The sequence below is a fragment of the Panulirus ornatus genome, chromosome 17, assembly GCF_036320965.1.
Source record: "Panulirus ornatus isolate Po-2019 chromosome 17, ASM3632096v1, whole genome shotgun sequence".
Classification (NCBI taxonomy): Eukaryota; Metazoa; Arthropoda; class Malacostraca; order Decapoda; family Palinuridae; genus Panulirus; species Panulirus ornatus.
In genome coordinates this window covers 12,181,238-12,202,978 of record NC_092240.1, presented here as the reverse complement: position 1 = coordinate 12,202,978, position 21,741 = coordinate 12,181,238, and the positions used below count along the sequence as shown (strand labels likewise).

At 42.2% G+C, this 21,741-nt stretch overlaps 1 long non-coding RNA gene across 2 annotated transcripts in view; it reads right to left on the bottom strand.

The window, feature by feature from the left end:
- The window catches only part of LOC139754458 (uncharacterized), a 182,325-nt gene extending 167,707 nt beyond the window's left edge, over positions 1-14,618 (bottom strand). For both annotated transcript variants that reach the window (XR_011713883.1, XR_011713884.1), the window contains exon 1: positions 14,540-14,618. This is a non-coding gene — a long non-coding RNA (uncharacterized lncRNA). The remainder of the gene's footprint in view (positions 1-14,539) is intronic.
- Positions 14,619-21,741: the final 7,123 nt, after the last annotated feature.

The window sequence follows — 21,741 nt, the reverse complement described above, 5'->3', positions numbered from 1 at the left end:
CAGGGGAAAATGTTAGCGTGCGCCATGGAAAATCGAGCATCTCGAGTCTTGAGAATTATCTTAATTCAAATATATCCGAGGTATTTTATGACCTAATTGCATTTTTTGTTCCTGGTCGAAAAATATATAAAAATATGAAGAGAGAACTCGTAAGAAAAGCTAAGATTGGTAGAAATAGTTCGCCTCTTTTTACGAGTTTTCTTACAAAATTTTCTATATATATATATATATATATATATATATATATATATATATATATATATATATATATATATATAGTATATATAGATTGGGACATCTAACACTGAAATTTTGTAGAAAACACACACACATTATATATACATATATATATATATATATATATATATATATATATATATATATACACGACCGCCAAACTCAAAATTGCGAGCACGCATGCGCGTTACTAGACCCCACCTTCTCTGGGTTACACCGCGAGTGAAAATGTCACTTTTTTCCGCGAGTATGTATCATTGTGACTACAGTCTCTTCAAAGAACTTCTCCTCCCGTTTATAATTGTCCAAAGGAAGGAACGGAGAGGTGGGCCAAGTGAGGATATATCCCCCAAAGCTCTCTCCTCGGTTCTTAAACGCTACCTTGCTAACGCGGGATAAGGCGAATATGTATGAAAAAAAAAAAATGATATATATATATATATATATATATATATATATATATATATATATATATATATATATATATATATATATATATTGGGACATCTAACACTGAACCCATATTTGCGACTAACTCTGCTTGAAGACTTGCAGTCGATTAAGATGATGAAGTAATGAACGTGACCAGCGTGTCTGAAGACCTATTTCCCTAAAAGGAGGGAAAGGTATTAATCGCATCCTTCCTCATTTCTACAGTCAATATTTGTCCAAGGTGGAGAGGCAAGCTAAGTAACTGGATCTGATGAGCTTTACTTATAACCCTGATCATCTATCTCTTAATTCGTCTTGATATCTATTTGGAGAGAAATTTTTAGCTTCAGGTCATTTTGAATTTTTCCCCCGAACTTGTTTTGAATATTCTACTTATGTTTTTTCAATTCTCGTTGTATATATATATATATATATATATATATATATATATATATATATATATATATATATATATATATATATATATATATATATATATATCTTCTTCATACTATTCGCCATTTCCCGCGTTAGCGAGGTAGCGTTAAGAACAGAAGACTGAGCCTTTGAGGGAATATCCTCACTTGGCCCCATTCTCTGTTCCTTCTTTTGGAAAATTAAAAACGAGAGGGGAGGATTTCCAGCCCCCCGCTCCCTTCCCTTTTAGTCGCCTTCTACGACACGCAGGGAACACGTGGGAAATATTCTTTCTCCCCTATCCCCATGGATAATATATATATATATATATATATATATATATATATATATATATATATATATATATATATATATATATAGTTACTAATCTACAGGATGTGGTACCCCATGGTTAGAACACTGTTCATCTACATAAGCACAATGTACTGTGGACTATGTCACTTCGCCTCAGAGAAGCTGGAGCCAGACAATCCATGAACATGATCTGGCTGCCCAGCACGGCGGCCTACTCCCGTGTGTGGGGATTGTGGCAACGACTTCCACAACATATGCTAACAACTTCAGTGAGGTACGTGAGCTGCTTAACTGACTATTCCCCCACAGCAGGGTGGCTGAGAGTGTATAAATGTATTTTTTATTCTTTTTCTTTCAAACTATTCGCCATTTTCCGCGTTAGCAAGGTAGCGTTAAGAACAGAGGACTGGGCCTCTGAGAGAATATCCTCACCTGGCCCCCTTCTCTGTTCCTTCTTTTGGAATATTAAAAAAAAACAAAAAACACGAGAGGGGAGGATTTCCAGCCACCCGCTCCCTCCCCTTTTAGTCGCCTTCTACAACAAGCAGGGAATACGTGGGAAGTATTCTTTCTCCCCTATCCCCGGGGATAAATATATATATATATATATATATATATATATATATATATATATATATATATATATATATATATATATATATTTTGCATATGACAGCTAAAACATAGATGTAAACGAATGGGGCCTCTGTCTGGTCCTGGTGCTGCGTCACTAACGCAGTCAAGTATTGGGGAAAAACAAATATGTTATACATTATATATATATATATATATATATATATATATATATATATATATATATATATATATATATATATATTGTGTGTCTAAAGAAAGGAAGGAAGGAAAATGCTTTTGTGGGTAAACATCGCTTGATTTCATAACTTTCTTTCTAATTCAACTATGATGTGTCCACGTTTCCCCCCGAATTCAAACGAAAGTAGAAATACCATTTCGTGTGTTATCTGTTGAAGCAGTAGAGCGATCTGCCAATCTATGGAAAAAACTATATATTTCTTTATCATTTCTTGATCAGAGCTTCAGAAAAAAAAAAAAAATTAGTTGTGTTACTGTTAATAATGTAATGAGATTCACGAAGAAACTCTCTCTCCGTCTCTGTCTGTCAGTCTCTCTCTATCTCAACACGACCTGCCTGGGGTTCCATAGGTTTAGCGATCGGCTGCGCGCGCATGAGCGAGGATTTCTACAGCTGTCAAGCTTTACTCCTTTGGCCCAGGTAGGTAGGTAGGTAGCTTATCTTTTCCCGCCCGCCTCACCCACACTTGGGCCGCTGGCATCCGGTCCATGCAACCATAATATTTCTCTCCATCTCACACATAACGCTTGGCATCACGTGACTCGCACCACTCGTTCTTCGTTATCTCTGGATATCGTGCGGTGAGCGCTACGCGCTAGCCCTGCCTTATGGCAAAATCTCGTCAAGTTCCTGGAAAAAATTTTCCTTGCCCTTTGTGCTCGAATATATTTAGTTTTTTTTGCATAACTTTACGTCCCTTTATATGTTAGATATACTTCTCAACTACTTGTAAAAAAAAAACCTCAGTCCTTCATCTGTACGAGGCATAAATATAAACACGTTCAATAATTCCAATCCATACACAATCTCTACAATAAATGAATAAAATAAACCCATTCAATTACAATTTTCATTTGTTCATTTGAAACCAAAACGATTAATCTAAATCACAATCGAACATGCATATCATCCAATGGAGTTACGGTATGGGAAAAAGGATCATTTTCCATTTGCTGGTGGTGCGAGCCTGATGGGAAATGACCCGTCGAGACCCCGTTGTTCACCAACGCGAGACGAAGGGTATTGGATTACCTAGTATTTGACTAGTCGTTTCCTTGACAGGGGCGATCACAGCCTAACAGCAGCGCTCCCGCCGGCCACAAGGGAAGGGTCCAGGGTTGGATCTTGGCTGGTGAAGGTTTGTATGTTTTATATATATATATATATATATATATATATATATATATATATATATATATATATATATATATATATGAGAGAGAGAGAGAGAGAGAGAGAGAGAGAGAGAGAGAGAGAGAGAGAGAGAGAGAGAGAGAATCCACAGCGCTTAGGGATAATTATTGACTATAAATTTCCATGAATACATCAAACAGCTGGAATACACAATGTCATCAGCCGACGTAATTGTTGATGGGTTGGGTTGGGCAGCCTCACGAGAGGGCTTAAGGTTAAGGCTTGGCGACGAAGTGACAGACACACACAGACAGACAGTCGACTTCCACGTCACCAGCAGATGTACATGGTGAGTGACACCAACCATTGACAAACGCTTGATATAAGAGGAACTAAACGCATCTTATCTCCCTTATGTCTAATGCATTCAACACCCTACCTATTATATCTGAAGCACTCGACACCCTATGATATCTGATGCATTCACTACCCTATTATGTCTGAAGCATTCAAAACCCTATTATGTCTGATGCATTCAACACCCTATTATGTCTGATGCATTCACTACCCTATTATGTCTGAAGCATTCAAAACCCTATTATGTCTGATGCATTCAACACCCTATTATGTCTGATGCATTCAACACCCTATTATGTCTGATGCATTCAACACCCTATTATGTCTGATGCATTCAACACCCTATTATGTCTGATGCATTCAACACCCTATTATGTCTGATGCATTCAACACCCTACTATGTCTGAAGCATTAAACATTCTATTTACATTACATGATACCATATATGTTTTATATGTCAATTAAAAAGCTTTAAAGGCTTTGTTTTGTCAATAAAATTACATAATCTATACCTGTCTTTCATAAATAAAGTCTTGCTTTAATCGTCTACAAGTTGTGGGTTGTGAACCTAGAAAACCTTGTCCCATTGTATTCACACTAATTAAAAAGCCTTAAAGTCTTTGTTTTGTCAAGAAAAAACTGACGCCAGCGTGCATGCAATCTTTCTTCTCTTTTTTTTTTTACCCCAGAGTTGAGAGCGTCCGCACGTGTGCCGTGACAAAAGAGCGACAAGAAAATCTAAAAAGGATGGACATTAAAGTCAGCACTCTGTGTGATGAGGGCGGCCTGGGCTAGGAAGGCTTTGAGAAGAAGACGAGCATGTTGAGCCGGGTCAGAGCTACGCATCCTTCACTGCACGAAGTAACGGTATCCATGATATACATTCAAATTTCCTGGCCATGTGAAAGGTGATTTCAGTCGATTTATCTTCTTTCTTTATAGGCTGTGATGCCCTGTTGATATTTAGTTAAGACAGTTCAGTACTATGTTTACCTCTCTTTATGAATGTAACTGCCAAGGGTCACAGATGCCCTGTAATTATGTAGACAGGACAGTCCATTATAATATGTGCTTATATCTCGTATCTTCGTAACTAACCATGGGTGCTCTGTATATATTTAGGTATGACAGCTCAGAAGAAAGTTATGTACCTATCCATGTACCTGCCAAGGACCATACACAGTGTGCCTAAGTGGTCTTTAGAGTTAAGAAGTTGAAGATGGTATTGGATGGTTACTTATGTTGGTGAATTTAGCTTGACAATGACGTCCTTACCTACCCTGGTAGATGTGTAACAATGACAGTAACAACAACGAATACGAACAAGAGGATATGAAGGCTTAAAGGAGGCAGTCATTACTCCTAGGTGATCTTAAGACCCCTCACCCAACTTCATTTCATAACAGTTTGATTAATTGGTCAGCTAGTGAGTCAATTCCATTTCATTAACTTTTAATAGCCAAACGATTTGGTTCAGAAGTCTTGAGGGACCAAAGTTTTAATAGACGCTGTTTCAGAGTGGGTTTAAGTTTTAATTGGTTATGTACTTGTGGATAGGGAAAGGGGGCTCCTGTTTCCCAGCAGTCCTACACTGGGAGAAATGGAGGCGGTGAAGAGATAATGGTAAAGATCTGGAGATTGAGGATGGAGTGATAATAAATGATGAGGTCAGATAATGGAGGTTACGTAATGAAGATTTTGCTGGGAGTTGTGGGTGGGTGGATGTGGGTGGGTTTTATGTTCCTAATTCCATTTTATCGGCTTTATCTTTACCATCGAAATCGCTGGAGTCTTAAAGTTCTAAGTTTGATTTTTATGAGACTTTCACTTCTCTTTCGATCTTGCTGAATCCTCCTATCACCTTCGACCTTCCTAAGGTTTTGCTCCTTCACAGTCTTTTGTTTTTTTTATGGTTATCTTCCAATCTTTACTGGGATCATGGCTCTACCTTAGCGTTCTTCGATCTACCAGAGGCGTTGCGTCCTTCAGAATCAACTGTGTGGGCTTTGGATCTTTCATTCTTAAAATGGTATCATTTCCTTCATTTTCGACTGTGGTGTGGGTTGTGGCTCGTCTTTAGATCTCAATGGCGCTTGCTCTTTTGATTATCTGGACTTTGCCTCTCTCTCTCTCTCTCTCTCTCTCTCTCTCTCTCTCTCTCTCTCTCTCTCTCTCTCTCATCACGCTCAGTTTACTTCAGGCTTGTGCGACTTCGATGTTGCTAATCGCTTGGCCACAGGCAAAAATACGAATACATCAACTTAATCTCCACATCACTCGGAGAGATACACCTAAAGGAAACAATCTTGAGGTCAGAAGTGGGTGTAGTCCTCGAACATCTGTTCCGTTCCTCAGGGAATTCCAAAAGCTTGCTTCCCCACACACACACACACACACCCACCCTCGCCGTGGGATAATCCAAAACCACACAGCCGGACATGGTAATCCTGGAAATCTTAGATTCACGTTTGCGGGAATTTCCAAGATAGTCTTTGTTCCATCACCGGGGTAGAATTACCTACGTCTTCGTTCCGTTATTCAGGGAATCTATAAGAAAGGAACTGCATCCAGGCGAAGGACTCTTCCTTCATCCAGGCGAAGGGCTCTTCCTTCATCCAGGCGAAGGGCTCTTCCTTCATCCAGGCGAAGGGCTCTTCCTTCATCCAGGCGAAGGACTCTTCCTTCATCCAGGCGAAGGGCTCTTCCTTCATCCAGGCGAAGGGCTCTTCCTTCATCCAGGCGAAGGGCTCTTCCTTCATCCAGGCGAAGGACTCTTCCTTCATCCAGGCGAAGGACTCTTCCTTCATCCAGGCGAAGGACTCTTCCTTCATCCAGGCGAAGGACTCTTCCTTCATCCAGGCGAAGGACTCTTCCTTCATCCAGGCGAAGGACTCTTCCTTCATCCAGGCGAAGGACTCTTCCTTCATCCAGGCGAAGGGCTCTTCCTTCATCCAGGCGAAGGGCTCTTCCTTCATCCAGGCGAAGGACTCTTCCTTCATCCAGGCGAAGGACTCTTCCTTCATCCAGGCGAAGGACTCTTCCTTCATCCAGGCGAAGGACTCTTCCTGACAATCTTATCCCTAAATCGGGACGTCCTCGGAAATGTTTTCTTCTAGGTGGGGCAAACAGACAATATATAACACCCACACTAGAAAAAAAAATTACCCCCCCAAAAATATCCTGCAGCTAAAGGAAGGATTTTGAGGAAACCTTGTACCCAGAACCTGAGGGACAAGTTCCTCAAATCTTTCCATCTGTGCCTTGGTCATTCCACATATCTCGAATTCCTAGAAAAAAAAAAAAATGAGAAATCTTCGCGTCCAGAGGGTACCATTCCCAGAAGCCGTGAGTCCAGGCCAAGGGAATATCTGGAATTTTATGTCCAGTCTCGGACAATCCTCCTCTCCCCTGATCTTGTATTCAACACCACTCAAAAGAAATCCCGAAAAACTTTCCCAAAGAAATCCCGAAAAAAAAAACCCTTTTCACCTACAGTGAGTGAGGGAGTGAGGGGTGGGTGGGTGTCGGTCAACAGCACCTCCTCGCGCCCACATCTGAGCAATTCCCAAAATCGTGCGTGGAGGAGGAGGAGGAGGAAGAGGAGGAGGGGGAAAAAAATAAGCAAACTAGGGCACTTGGAAGATTCTATCCTGACCCGAGAGATCCCCCACCCAATTTTCCTGTGCCTGGGGGGGAGGAGGGGGGTTGGGGGAGTCTCCTTCGTACAGCCTCCAAAACACACCGATGGAACTTGGAGCAGCAGACGATGAAGAGGAGACGAGAGAGAGAGAGAGAGAGAGAGAGAGAGAGAGAGAGAGAGAGAGAGAGAGAGAGAGAGAGAGAGAGAGAGGGGGGGGGAAAGAGGTGAGGAAAATGGAGTCGAGGGAAAAGAAAAGCGAAGGAGATGCAGTGGAGAAAAGTGTGGACGATGGGACGTCTAGAAGATAAGATGATGAAGACAAAGAAGTGGAGGAAGATGAAGAAAGTAACGTTGAAGACGATCGTGTAGGTGTGTGAGGAAGGAGAGAGAGAGAGAGAGAGAGAGAGAGAGAGAGAGAGAGAGAGAGAGAGAGAGAGAGAGAGAGAGAGAGAAACATGATGAGGTAAAGGGCTAACAGCGAAGGAGATCAAAAAATCTGGATAGTCACGGACGGAAAAATGAATAAGGAAAAACAATATTATTGCACGAGGAGGAGAGATTACTGTGGAGGCAGGCCGCAGGCCAGGGCAATAAAAGCCACGTCTTTTATAATGGGGATAAATTGTGCCTCTGGCCAGGGATTATTGCGTCAGCTCTGACCCCCTCAACATTTCCTGAATACTTGCTCATCCTCCCTCATCATATCACGTGAGTCCACCTCCTCCATTTAACTCACCGCTTGGCGGAATCTATATTTTCTCTTATCATTTGTGTTGAGATGTTTTCTCGTCATTATTTTTACAGATTTCGCTTATCTACATTGACATATTCGCTTAATTCTTGTCATTTCTTCGGAAAATATCGTCTCATCTTAAACAAAAAAAAAAAAAGGCTCCTTTTCACCTACAACCTCCATCACTTCCAAATTATCTCTCATCAAAGCTAGTATAATTCTTCTCTTTATTCTAAAGCTTCTTCTTCATCTTCTTTATCAACTCTTTATCAATCACTCATTACATTCTTCTCTTTATTCTGAAGCTTCTTTATCATCTCTATCAATCATTCATTACATTTTCAATGATCGGTTTCACATACTCGCCTCCTTTAATCATCACAGTTCACGCACGCTTCCATCATCATCAGAGCACGTCTGTAAGCAGGCATTTCAATAACATCATCTCGCTACAACCTTAAGATTGTGAACACCGGTTTTCTACAAGTGTTCTGAACATTTTCGTCTTATAAAAAGACTTCTCGTTTCACTGCTCGCTGGATATATTTAGTAAGTCTCTACTTCATAAGAACATAAATGACCAGGAAGCCTATTGGCCCATGCTAGGCTAAGGTCCCCGAGTCTGTCCACCCTACAACCCATCGCCTGAACCCATAAACACATCCAACCAACCTTCGTTTAAAGCTAACCTGTAAACCTAGCTTCCACTGCTGTACTTGGCAACGTATTCCATAAACCTAATACCCTATTCCCGAAAACCAATATTTACACACATTTGACCCGAATCTGTTTCTCTTTTCAATTCAAATCCTTATTTCTTGTCCTATCCGGCGGCGCCAATTCTAAGAAATTCATTCATATTACCTTTACTAATGCCCTTCATCCGTTTAAAGACTTCGTCATTATGATGTTCAAGATGACACGAGAGATCCTGGTAACGTTGATAAGTGATGGCAGGATGGTGCTGGTAGTGGCATGGGTGTATTGCTGGCAGTGTCAGGTGGCAGTGGCATGGGTATAGTGCTGACAGTGTCAGGTGCGAGTGGCATGAGTAGTGTTGACCAGTGTCAGGCGGTAGTAGCACGCTAGAACAAGAGGCACAGGAGGTTGATGACGGTGGTAGAAGAGGTCGTTTTGACTGTGGCAAGTATGGTGTCGACAGTCGTATTATGGGCAGTGTACGGTAATGATGGCATATGTGGCGCTGATATTGGTATACTTCGTGGTATTGATGAATACGGTATGGACGTTGCTACTATTGTGGTGATGGTACCGATGTGGTGAAGACAATGGCTTAGGTCGTACCATACTGGTGATATGGGGTAGTATGGTAGTGGATATATGGGTGATAGAACACTGATGGTGTGTAAGGTAGGTGGTATGAAGGAAAATACTCAGAGGGGCCTCTTTGGATCCTGGCTACGTTATCTGTTTTCATATGGCTTATATCTATTGTTTTATCTATCTAGGTGGATGAGGTAAGGACACAACACTAAGAAGTCTACCAGCATGAAAAATATTCTTCATACAAACGTTTTCAACGAAATCTATAAACCTAAAAAAAAAAAAAATAGCTAAAATTGCAAGATCTTTTTAACCCCCAAAAAACTTTTAAAATCAAAATATATTGAAACGATTCTCTACTTGAGATATTCATGGAATATATCTTAAAATCCTTCTAGAAGGCGATAGATGCCCAATAAACACGAAGCAAATAAACTCAAAAATAGCTAAAAGAGATGTAATAATTTAAATGCATAATTACAGGCCAGAATGATTCCTCAACAAAATGTCAACCTAACATTCGCATTCAGCATGAAAAATAGTCCTTTTACTGAGGTTTTTAGGCAAATCTATTTCTGAGAAAAAAAAGGCAGGGCATTTTTCTTTTTTTTTTTTGACCAAAGAACATTTTTGTTTCAATATTCAAACGATACAATGAAACGCTTCCAGACTTGCAATAATTGTGGTCAATAATCTCGTAGTAATGTTTACACTAGACGTCAGATACCAATAAAATACGAAGGGAATGATAAAAATGAATGATCAAAAATTTGAATCATCTAACGACTTAATTACAGTTCATAAAGACCGCCAAACAATATCTGAACCCCAGATTCGTTTGTGAAATGAAATATACTCCTTATCCAAGGGATGTCAAGGAAATTATTAACTTCAAAAAATAGGAAAATAAAAAAGAAAAATTGCAAGATTTTTTGTATACCCCCACAAAAAATTTGTTTTGAAATCAAAATATAATAAAACGTTTCTGTATTTGAAATCATGGAATATATTTTTCAACCCAAAAATTTTTTTGTTTTGAAATTGATATGTAACTTCATATAACGCTTCTATACTTCAAATAATCATGAAATACACATCAAAATCGTATGTAACTCTCTCTCTCTCTCTCTCTCTCTCTCTCTCTCTCTCTCTCTCTCTCTCTCTCTCCTGTCCTTTCTCTTCCCTCATCTTTAACATCTCTCCCTCTTTCCCCTCTCCTTGTACCTTTCATCTTTATAATGCCCTTCTCCTTTGTGCTTTATCCTACAGTTCCACACACCTTCCATTCTCATCAGCGCTTCCCTCTTATTTCTTTCGTTTTCATTCATCATCTCGAGTTTCTCTCTCTGTCACGACACATTCTTAGTCATCTATCGTATTTCCATTACTCCACACCATTTTATTTTTCATTCGCTGTTCTCTTTCTTCCGCATCTTCTATATTTTCTTCATCCTTCCTTCCTTCCATCATTTTTATCTATTATCTTCATTCCTTCCCCTATGATCGCTTATCTTTCCCTTTCACCTTCGCCAGTTTCCTCTCGCACTCTCCTCTCATTACCTACTAATTGTTATATGCTTCAGTTGATTTAACCTCCCTCGTCCCAATCCCTTCCCTGACGAGCCACAACCACATTATCAAGAGGATAATAACGTGCGTACTTACAAGGTCATTGCTGGCCAACCCAAGTTTCATTATGCGGGTTAGCCAGCCAGCCAGCCTCTCTCTCTCTCTCTCTCTCTCTCTCTCTCTCTCTCTCTCTCTCTCTCTCTCTCTCTCTCTCTCTCTCTCTCGTCTCAAGTAGGCCACACGCTCTTTCATCTATCCGTACCTAACATTTCCTCGACACCTACCGATCTACCTACCCACCTACCCCTTGTCACCTCCATTTCCACCCACTTTCTTTCACCCCAAATACAACCTATTGGACGAAACTCACAACATAACGTCTCATATGAACTCATAACCTGAGCGGCGTAAAAACAGTCAATACAGTTGATATTTACAACATAAATATACAGTAAATAAGTAACTTGTCATTTACGTTGAGCTATGAAGGTTTATTAGATAAATTTAGTTATTCATGAATAACTGAAAAGGATGCATCATATCCAACAGCTGTTGGGCTAAAGCCAATTCCTGATCAGGCAAACCAGTCCTGGTCGACAAGCCAGTCACCAAAGAAGCCAGTCCTAATCACCAAGCAAATCAACCAATCCCCAACAAGCCAGTCTCCAGCTAGGAAATCACTCCGCGCCAATTAATGAGCCAATCCTCATCACCAAATTGCCCAAATCCGTCACCCTCCACTCCATGACGGAAGCAGTCAGCTCACGTTCATCAAGCTAGCCAGTTTCCAATCAACGAGTAAGCCAGTCCCAGTCCAACCAAGTTAGCCAATCACTATAAGCAAGCTCGCTCCCGTCAACCAATCCAGCCAATCACAATCACCAAGCAAGCCAGCCTCCGATCAACCAAACAAGTCAATCACAATCACCAAGCAAGCCAGCCTCCGATCAACCAAGCAAGTCGAATTTGATCGACGTGCAAGCCAACCTACCAACATAGACGACCTCGGGGTGTTATGATCCGAGATGTACTGCCAGATACTAAACGGGAAATAAGATGAAAATGTGTTATACAACCCCGTGATGACCCCCCCACCAACCCGCTGGCAGCCACCAGCTTAAAACCGTACGAATCAGGAATTAAGATCAGATATTATATTCGTTTATGCACAGAACAGTAGAAACGTGGAAGCGCCTCCTGCCAGAGAAAAAGACCATCAGTAATCCAGTCCTTTGAAGCGTTTCTGGGAGAGCCAAGCATAGTAAACACACAAGACCTGACATGACCTATCAAGATCATATATTATATTCGTTTATGCAAAGAACAGTAGAAACGTGGAAGCGCCTCCGGCCAGAGAAAATGATACCATCACCATCAATAATCCAGTCCTTTGAAGCGAGACTAGGTCGTTTCTGGGAGAACCAAGCATAGTAAACACACAAGACCTGACATGACCTAAAATATTGTTTACGTTTAGACGAGGAACTGACAGAAGAGGACTCCACACGAGTCCTACAGTCAGAAGAGGACGTGTGAGCATTAAGAAGCAAGCTAACACCCCCGTCATCACAAACTAGCCAATATCCCATCAACGAGCAAGCCAACCTCCCCCCCGTCAGCCAAGCAAGCCCCATCCCCCATCAACGAGCAAGCCAACCTCCTCCCCACCGTCAATTAAGCAAGCCCCATCCCCCATTAACAAGCAAGCCAATTCTCGTCAACCAAGCTAGCTAACCCCCGTCAATTAAGTTAGCCAATCCCCCAACAAGCAAGCAAGCCAACCTCCCCATAAACCAAGCTAGCCAATCCCCCATCAACAATCAAGCCAACACCCCATCACCAGGTGTGTGAACCCCTGGCAACCAAGCCAGCTAATTCTCCAACCAACAAGCAAGCCAAATCCCTGTCAACTAAGGCAATACCCCCATCAACAAGCAAGCCAAGGCCACGTCGATCTAGTAAGCCAATCTCCAACACCAAACAAGTCAGCCCCCGTCAACTAAGATAGCCAGTGCTTATCAAAAAAGCAGGCCAGCCCCCCACCCCCTAAGTCAACCAATCTAGCTAATGCCCCATCAACAAGGAAGCTAACCCCACGTCAACCAGGCTAGCCAGTTCTCATTAACAAACAAGTCAACCCCCGTCAATCAAGCAAGCTAACCCCGTCAACCAAGCTAGTCGGTCCCCATCGACAAGAAAGCCAATGCATATCAACAAGCAAGTTCACCCCCCCGTCAACTAAGCTAGTAAAACCCCCCCAATCCAAAATAAAATCATTCCACCATCGACAAGCCAAACCCATCACCAATCGAGAGCCAATTTCCCATCAACAAGCAAGCCAACCCCCCGTCAACCAGGCGAGCCAATCCCCAATTCAACAAGCAAACCAACCCCTCCGTCCACGACACCGAGACAATGCGACCCTCACCATCTGTTAATCATCCAGCAATGTCAACATAATTTCCTCCATGCCTTAAAGGCCTTCCAAGAAGTGACAGTATTGATGTCAAACCTCATCAAAGGCTCAGGAAGATCTTTCTTTTTCTTTCAAACTATTCGCCATTTCCCGCATTAGCAAGGTAGCGTTAAGAACAGAGAACTGGGCCTCTGAGGGAATATCCTCACCTGGCCCCCTTCTCTGTTCCTTCTTTCGGAAAATAAAAAAAAAAAAAAAAAAAAAAAGGGAGGATTTCCAGCCCCCCGCTCCCTCCCCTTTTAGTCGCCTTCTACGACACGCAGGGAATACGTGGGAAGTATTCTTTCTCCCCTATCCCCTATATATATATATATATATATATATATATATATATATATATATATATATATATATACACAACTTAAATAATCACCTTAAAGCAGAACACACCAGTCGGATGAACGTTGAAGCTACAGGTCAACTCAGGTCATGGTCAAGCAACCTGATAACATACATAAAAAAAAAAAATATCCCTTTTGTCAAATGGCTATACGGTCGTTCACTTCACAGTCTCACCTTTTCCTTAAATGATCACAGATTTTAAGTATACTCTAGTAAGGTTTGCACAGAGACAAAACACAAATCTACCAACATAATATATATATATATATATATATATATATATATATATATATATATATATATATATATATATATATATATATATAAACATTCGGGAAACATATATTTACATATAACAGTACGACCAAAGGTAAACATCTATAAGGATATGAATCGTTTACACATTCAGCTCAACGCTTCGAACAGCGCCCTGCCATCTAACAGCAGTGTTCAAGGGAAAAAATATAAAAATCCTTAAACTAACACTGAACTATACGATGATACATCCCAGCTGCTTAAACGTTTACAAGCACTAACTGATGCGAAACGAGCACTAACTGAAGTGAACTGGTATTACAGAAAGGCAATTACACTCATAATTCTACGAGATACGCTGAACCACAGAGCAACAAGGTCTCCACGGCGTAAAAGGGTTTCCCCTCTTCTCTAAATAGACGCAGAACATTCATGAAAACATAATAACCCTCTTCTAAAACCTATTCTAATGATCTACGATCACAAGATAACCCGTCAAATGGACTTACACACCTTCACAGATCATCCACATGGGACAAATCAGCCGGTAAGTACACTGAAATCACGAAAGCAGTCTGCTCCTCACGGCGTCTCTTCCAACACTGACCCGGAGGGGGTTTTTTCTTGGTCGTTATTTCAAATTGAGATTCGAGAACACGCGCCACCAAAACTTTACGAGACTGGTAAATAAGTCACAAATACACCTCACACTTGGCACAAATAACTAAAAGAAAAGCAATAACTATTATCTATCTTTAGAAAAGTAAATAATGTAGTTGGGATGGGGATCGAAAAAGCGTGACGTCAAAATGAAAGAAAACGCTACGTTACTCTAGGAAGCGAAAGTAATTCAGGTTATTTTGTTAGATACAGTTGCAGGGCTGTGTTATTGCTATTTAATTAGGTTCAAACAGTTTGTTATATAGTGATCTAAGTATTGTAATGTCTAAATAATTATCACTGTTATTGTCATCGGTTTAAAGGTTCGCTGAAACATGTCAACAAATCTAATCGAGAAAACGACTCAGAAATCGAGTCAGGATTGAAGCAGACGCCATTGGAAAGCAGATACTATTCACAATATAGAGATCTTACTTACAGCTGTTCTGGGCTGCACAGATATTCTGTAAACCTATTCATGTATATTGTACCAGTTATCTTGTAGGCTTAGATCACTCGAATAAGGTTCAGAAGACTTTGAATCAATTTTCAAACAAATAATAAGTAGTTGTTTCGTGGTATGCGTATGTTCTATGACACTGTAACTCGATACTTCTTTTTTTTAATCACAGTTTTCATTGGAACGTCTTGACAAAATCATAATCCAATTGTATGTATCATCCTGCAGTCCGAAAAAACGCGCAGATGAATAATGCGAATGACTGATATAACGATGAATAATGCAAATGACTGGTATAAGTATTGCACAGTGGCCTCGGCCCTGCTTCTCTCTCTCTCTCTCTCTCTCTCTCTCTCTCTCTCTCTCTCTCTCTCTCTCTCTCTCTCTCTCGGTACCCGTATACCTCTCCTTCCTGACATCCTAAGACACACACACACACACACACTGGCGGAGGGAGCCTGGAGCAAACACAAGTCATGTGGTGTGAGTGAAGGTTCCTTAGGGAGGCTGCCTTCCAACACAGCACTTGTCACTTGCAACACTGCCAGGCTGCTGCTGCCGCTTGGGGAGAGAGAGAGAGAGAGAGAGAGAGAGAGAGAGAGAGAGAGAGAGAGAGAGAGAGAGAGAGAGAGAGAGAGAGAGAGAGAGAGCAGAGGTAAAGGTGAGCGCGGAGCAGAGGAGTGCCAGAGAGACAGAGCATGAGAGAGAGAGAGAGAGAGAGAGAGAGAGAGAGAGAGAGAGAGAGAGAGAGAGAGAGAGAGAGAGAGAGAGAGTAGAGGTAAAGGTGAGCGCGGAGCAGAGGAGTGCCAGAGAGACAGAGCATGGGAGAGAGAGAGAGAGAGAGAGAGAGAGAGAGAGAGAGAGAGAGAGAGAGAGAGAGAGAGAAGGCACACGAAGGAGAGGCGGTAGAGAGCGAAGAAGAGGAGGAGGAGGAGCAGGAGAAGAAAAGTGGAACAGAGGAGCGAGGGCGAGAAACGCAGGACGACACGGAATAACAGGGGAGGAAGGAGGTAGGAGCGGGAAGCAAGGCGAGAAGAAATGGAGGACGAGAAGAGGGGCAGATGACACGGGAAGGGGGAATGACTGATGAGAAGACACTAGAAAGAAAAAAAAGAAATAGGAGAAAGAGAGAAAGACACGGACGAAGAAGCAGGAGAGTGCGGTGGAAATCGAACGAGAGAGAGAGAGAGAGAGAGAGAGAGAGAGAGAGAGAGAGAGAGAGAGAGAGAGAGAGAGAGAGAGAGACCATCCAGTCAGTCTCCATACATTGTACAGGAACAGAAAAGCTGTGCTGGGACTAAGCAAGGACAGATGTGAGAAAGTTAAGCTTTGATTTCAGCTTAGTGAAATATTCTTCGAAGGGAGACGTAGTTAGGTTAACTTTAAGCTGAGGAAAATATTATGAAAATGGGCTCGTAGGTACGAAAAACTTTAAGCTTAAGAAAGAAGACGTAGGTAAGAAAAGCTTTCAGCTTTGAAAGGATGACGCAGGTAAGAAAAGTTTACGCTTAGGAAAGAAGACGTAGGTAAGAAATGCTTCAAGCTTAGGAAAGTGTCCTCAGAAAGCAGAAGTAGGAAAACAAATTCAAGCTTAGGTAAAAAGTAGACGCAAGATAACAAAGCTTTAAGCTTAGAAAAGTATCCCCAGAAGGCAGAGGAAAATAAGTAATACTTTAAGTTTAGAGAAAAATATTCTCAGGTAGACGTAATTAAGTTTAAGCTTCAAGCTTAGGGTAAATATTTCCGCCCAACCCCACCCCCTTCCAAAAACAAAAACAAAAAAAATATATATATCTCCAGACGGTGGAGGTAAGTAAGCAAAGCCTTAAGCTTTAAGGGTCTCAAGAGAAACTTTCCACATTAAGACCATAATGGAAAAATCAAAACCACACTACTATAGAGAAGTCTGGCTTCGGCATTTGGTGTTGATGAGTGACGTTACGTACATATATGCTTTTTTCACCTTCGCGTCATGAACAGCACCTAACCACTTGATATGTCAAGCATACTCACCACCCTATAGAGCTTTAAGTATACCTGGTATATAGAAACATAGAAAAAAAGATGAATATACTATTATTTCCTTCTATGCAAAGGTAATCATTATGACAATCACAGCGAGAAGGGGAAAAAAAACGCACATTAATTCTGTTTGGCATTAAACTACGCTCAGCGTTCAGACTGAACGTGGGTGTTAAGCCAGCCAGAGAGAAATCCTTCAGAGTCTGTTTCTGAACTTCTTCCTCCGCCTAGCAGCTCACACACACACACACACACACACACACACACACACACACACTCACTGAGCAGCCCCGTCCGCATTAACATTCAACTCAATGTCACTGTCGGAAATGCTATTTCACTTATTTTACTCTTGTGGTCTTCAAGTATTTCCATTCTGGTGTGAGAGTGAGTGTAATATCTGTCATGTTACGCTGGGCGTTTTCTTTTTTTTTTTTACCCCTCGCATATCTCTGGCGCATTGTTGAACGCAGGTAAAGACGAGGCGAAATATGACAAGAGAGGTTAGTGATTAATGGAAGGATATAAATCAGATGAAGATGTGATTTTATAATCTTACATTGAGGTATCTGTAGCGAAGCCACACACACACACACACACACACACACATATTCCTATGAATCCACGGAGAAAATGAAAGGCGATAAGTTCCCAAGTGCACTTTCGTGTAATAATCACATGTTTACCAAATGGCGTCCTAGCTTCGTCTCTTCGATGTATATCAACTGACTTATATTTCTCTCTTGTGTCTCCCCTGATGATGCGATTATTACACGAAAGTGCACTTGGGAACTTATCGTGTTTCATTTTCCCCGTGGACTCATAAGGATATCTTGATCACGCGCAAAATTGTGATCCTTTTCAACACATATACATATATTCCTATCAGTCTATCAGTCCAAGGGTAAATGAAACATGATAAGTTCCCAAGTGCACTTTCGTGTAATAATCACATCATCAGGGGAGAAGCAAGAAAGAAATATGTATATAGACAGATAGGTAGATCGATAAATAGACAGATAGACTGATAGATAAATTAGACATAATCTTGTGCATAACAGATGCAGATAAGCTTTTCCCATCAAATTTAGTCAGTATGGCTACAGTGTTTGGAATGGTGAAGAGGACTATGCCATGTTTCAACATAAAACTAAGGAAGGAGAACCATCATATTGACTAGAATAGCGCTTGACACTCAGCTAAAGTTAGATCTCCCTTAGAGAGAAAGATGAATATGATTTTACATTTCAACAAAACCATCTGCTCAAAACGATCAACGTGATGTGTTGCGGTGGGTCACAAAGAGTTGAGAGGTAAAGAATTCTGAAAATAGCTAGAGAAATAGATAAGAAAGGTGGTGTACGGAGATACGAGACAAGTTAATCAAAAGAAAAGAGAGTTAATAAGCGTATGGAACTCTTAGGAAAGTTACCAATTGCTTTGAGTTCCTGGAACACGACCAACAATAGGAGAAAACGAGAGACCTAAGAACCATACATCATTTTCCTCCACTGTTCACACTGTCCAACCAACAATGTTGTTGAAGCATTCCGTTTTCTTGCTGGTGGACGCTGAAGCGTAACCACTTTTCCAAACCATCCCATTAACAACTTAAAGAGCTACTCTAACCTCGGATCGTCAGAGACAGAGAATGAGTTTGCCAGAAGGCCGAATGAGCACTTAATATTATAAGAAATAAAACTGCGTCGACTTTCGCCTTTATTTACTGGCCCATTAAGTCCACCTGTGCCCATGAGTCGACGGGAAAAACCACGGCCATGGCGGATTTATGAGCCCTAACAGAACTGATAAAGAGAGGCAACAATAATATTCGCGTATCCTCAAGACTAACTGTTGTCTGGATGTGAAGGAATGAGGTGTACTTCCCCAGTGGATGGAGCTTCTCGAAGACGCGGGTCACACGTTCGTGATTATTTACCTGGGAAAAAAGAGGAGGAGGAGGGGGGGAATGTTTCATGTGCAGTCGAGCGGATTATTGTCATTCTCTCTCTCTCTCTCTCTCTCTCTCTCTCTCTCTCTCTCTCTCTCTCTCTCTCTCTCTCTCTCTCTCTCTCTCTCTCGTAGGTGGGGCTAACCATCGACCAGGGAGAATACAACCACCTGAGTAATCAGGAGGGGGTTAGTAAAACAGCCACTGAGCGAGCGAGGCCTTGCAGCAGCGGCTGTCATCTTTCACTCCAAAGGCTCAGGTCTCTCTTCTCTCTCTCTCTCTCTCTCTCTCTCTCTCTCTCTCTCTCTCTCTCTCTCTCTTCTATTCTTCCCCACCCCCCTCATATGTACGTGGGATTACACTGGGCTACAATAGTTTTATGCGTACGTTACGCTCCTCCTCTGACAAGGCCTCTCACAGGAGAGGTCTGTGAGGTTCAGCCACGCTCATTCTGTCAGCGGGAGTGAAGGCTCTGGGTGAGTAGATGTTTCACAACAGAATTTGAGGAAGAATGTCGTGACCGTCCTTGGTTAAGGCTTTGGTTGGTACGTTCCTGCTTTTTTGAGCAGTGTTTTCACACACACACACACACACACACACACACACACACACACACACACACACATAGACGCACACACACACACACACACACACACACACACACACACACACACACACACACACACACACACAGACACTGCTAATGATCACTAGAATACACTTGAGACGCTTTCAGGTGACAGGTTCATGACCCAGAGCGAAAGCCACTGGAAAAAGTTAATACGTAGATAAAGAGAGTAGCCAGTTGTTTACGATATTGTGAGGTCAGGGCAAGCGAAGCAGAGGAGAGGCAAATACAGTCAAGGAGGGGAAGAGATTGGTATTGTTCTAGAGGGTGTGCAGGTGAGGGGACACGGCAGAGGACAGAGGAGAGGGGAGAGAGAGAGAGAGAGAGAGCAGATTAGAGAAAATGTGTGAAAGGAGAAGGGGAGATTGGAGAGGGGTCAAGGCAGAAACGAGAAGGAAGAAAGCAGATTGGAATAGGGTAAATAGGGAGGCATTAGGGGAGATACGGGAGTGAGGAGAGTGGAGTGGTATGACGTTGTGAGGGGGAGGAGGGACAGAAGAGGACAGTGAAGCAGGAGAGAGGAAGGAAGAGAAAAGTGAAGCAGGAGAGAGGAGAGAAGAGGAAAAAGAAGATAGGAGACACGAAAGAAGAGGGAAGTGAAGTAGGAGAGAGGAGAGTTGAAGGAAGTATAGTAGGAGAGAGGAAAGAAGAGGAAAGTTGAAGTAAGAGAGAGGAGAGAAAAGCGAAGTATGAGAGAGAGAGAGAGAGAGAGAGAGAGAGAGAGAGAGAGAGAGAGAGAGAGAGAGAGAGAGAGAGAGAGAGAGAGAGAGAGAGAGAGAGAGAGAGAGAGAGAGAGAGAGAGATGAGGAAAGTGAGGCAGGAGACAGGAGGGAAGAGGAGCGTGACGTGGGAGAAAGGAGAGAAGACGAAAGTGAAGTAGGAAAGAGGAATGAAGAGGAAAGTGAAGTGGGGTAAATGATACCAAGAAGACATATGGAGAATAAAGGACAGTACACACACACTCCTTAAAGGAGGGGCAAACTCGTTCCTCGAAGAACGAGTTCGTGTGAGGCATGTGCCCTCAAGTATGAGATGGAGATCATCGTACGTTTTTTTTTTAGACCGAGAGTCACCAGCCCACATGTGGCTGTGGCGGAAGGACAACACATAAGCCTGGGCCGAAGAAGTGAAACTAACTGGCCAGCCACAGGAGGTGTTGGCTCACCGCACAGCCCGTCACTAAACCAAGCCCGTTACCTAGCTAGGCGGGTAGGACGAGATGATATCCCTCACTCGAAGTTAACAGCTGCCTACCTACCGCCTGTTATCTACCTGGAGAGAGAGAGAGAGAGAGAGAGAGAGAGAGAGAGAGAGAGAGAGAGAGAGAGAGAGAGAGAGAGAGAGAGAGAGAGAGAGAGAGAGAGAAAGCAGAGGCGGATTCCGGCTGTAGCAAAACAGGCGAGAGGTTTGTTTACTTTAAGAATCAATGTTTTCCAGCGTCTCGGAGGCAGGCGAGCCGGGCCTCAACGTGTGCAGCTCATATATCACTATTGTATGCAATGTCCAACCGCTTGCAGGGGACCAATGTGGGGAATATCTCGCCTGTCTCACTGATAAATGATACGCATCTTGGAAGACACACACACACACACACACACAAGCACGCTTGCGCAGGAAGCTTCAGAAACGCACTGTATGATACAGATGCACATACCTAAGCACACACATGACCAACTCACACAAGCAAACGCAATGATACACACACACACACACACACACACACACACACACACACACACACACACACACACACACACACAGGGCACCTGAAGGAGCAAAAAGAGCAAATGGAGAAGCGCACATGAAGCCAACAAAGATGTTACTAGAATTACGAGATCTGAGTTACAGGGACGAGTTCGAGGCCTTACCCACCACGGAGGAGAGAAGAGTGAGGGGGTTTTCTGATCCACAACCATGAAGTTTTCCAACCAGGTTCATGACTTAGACACTGGACAGCACCTCGAACGATGCAGGGAGAGAACAATCACAGATGA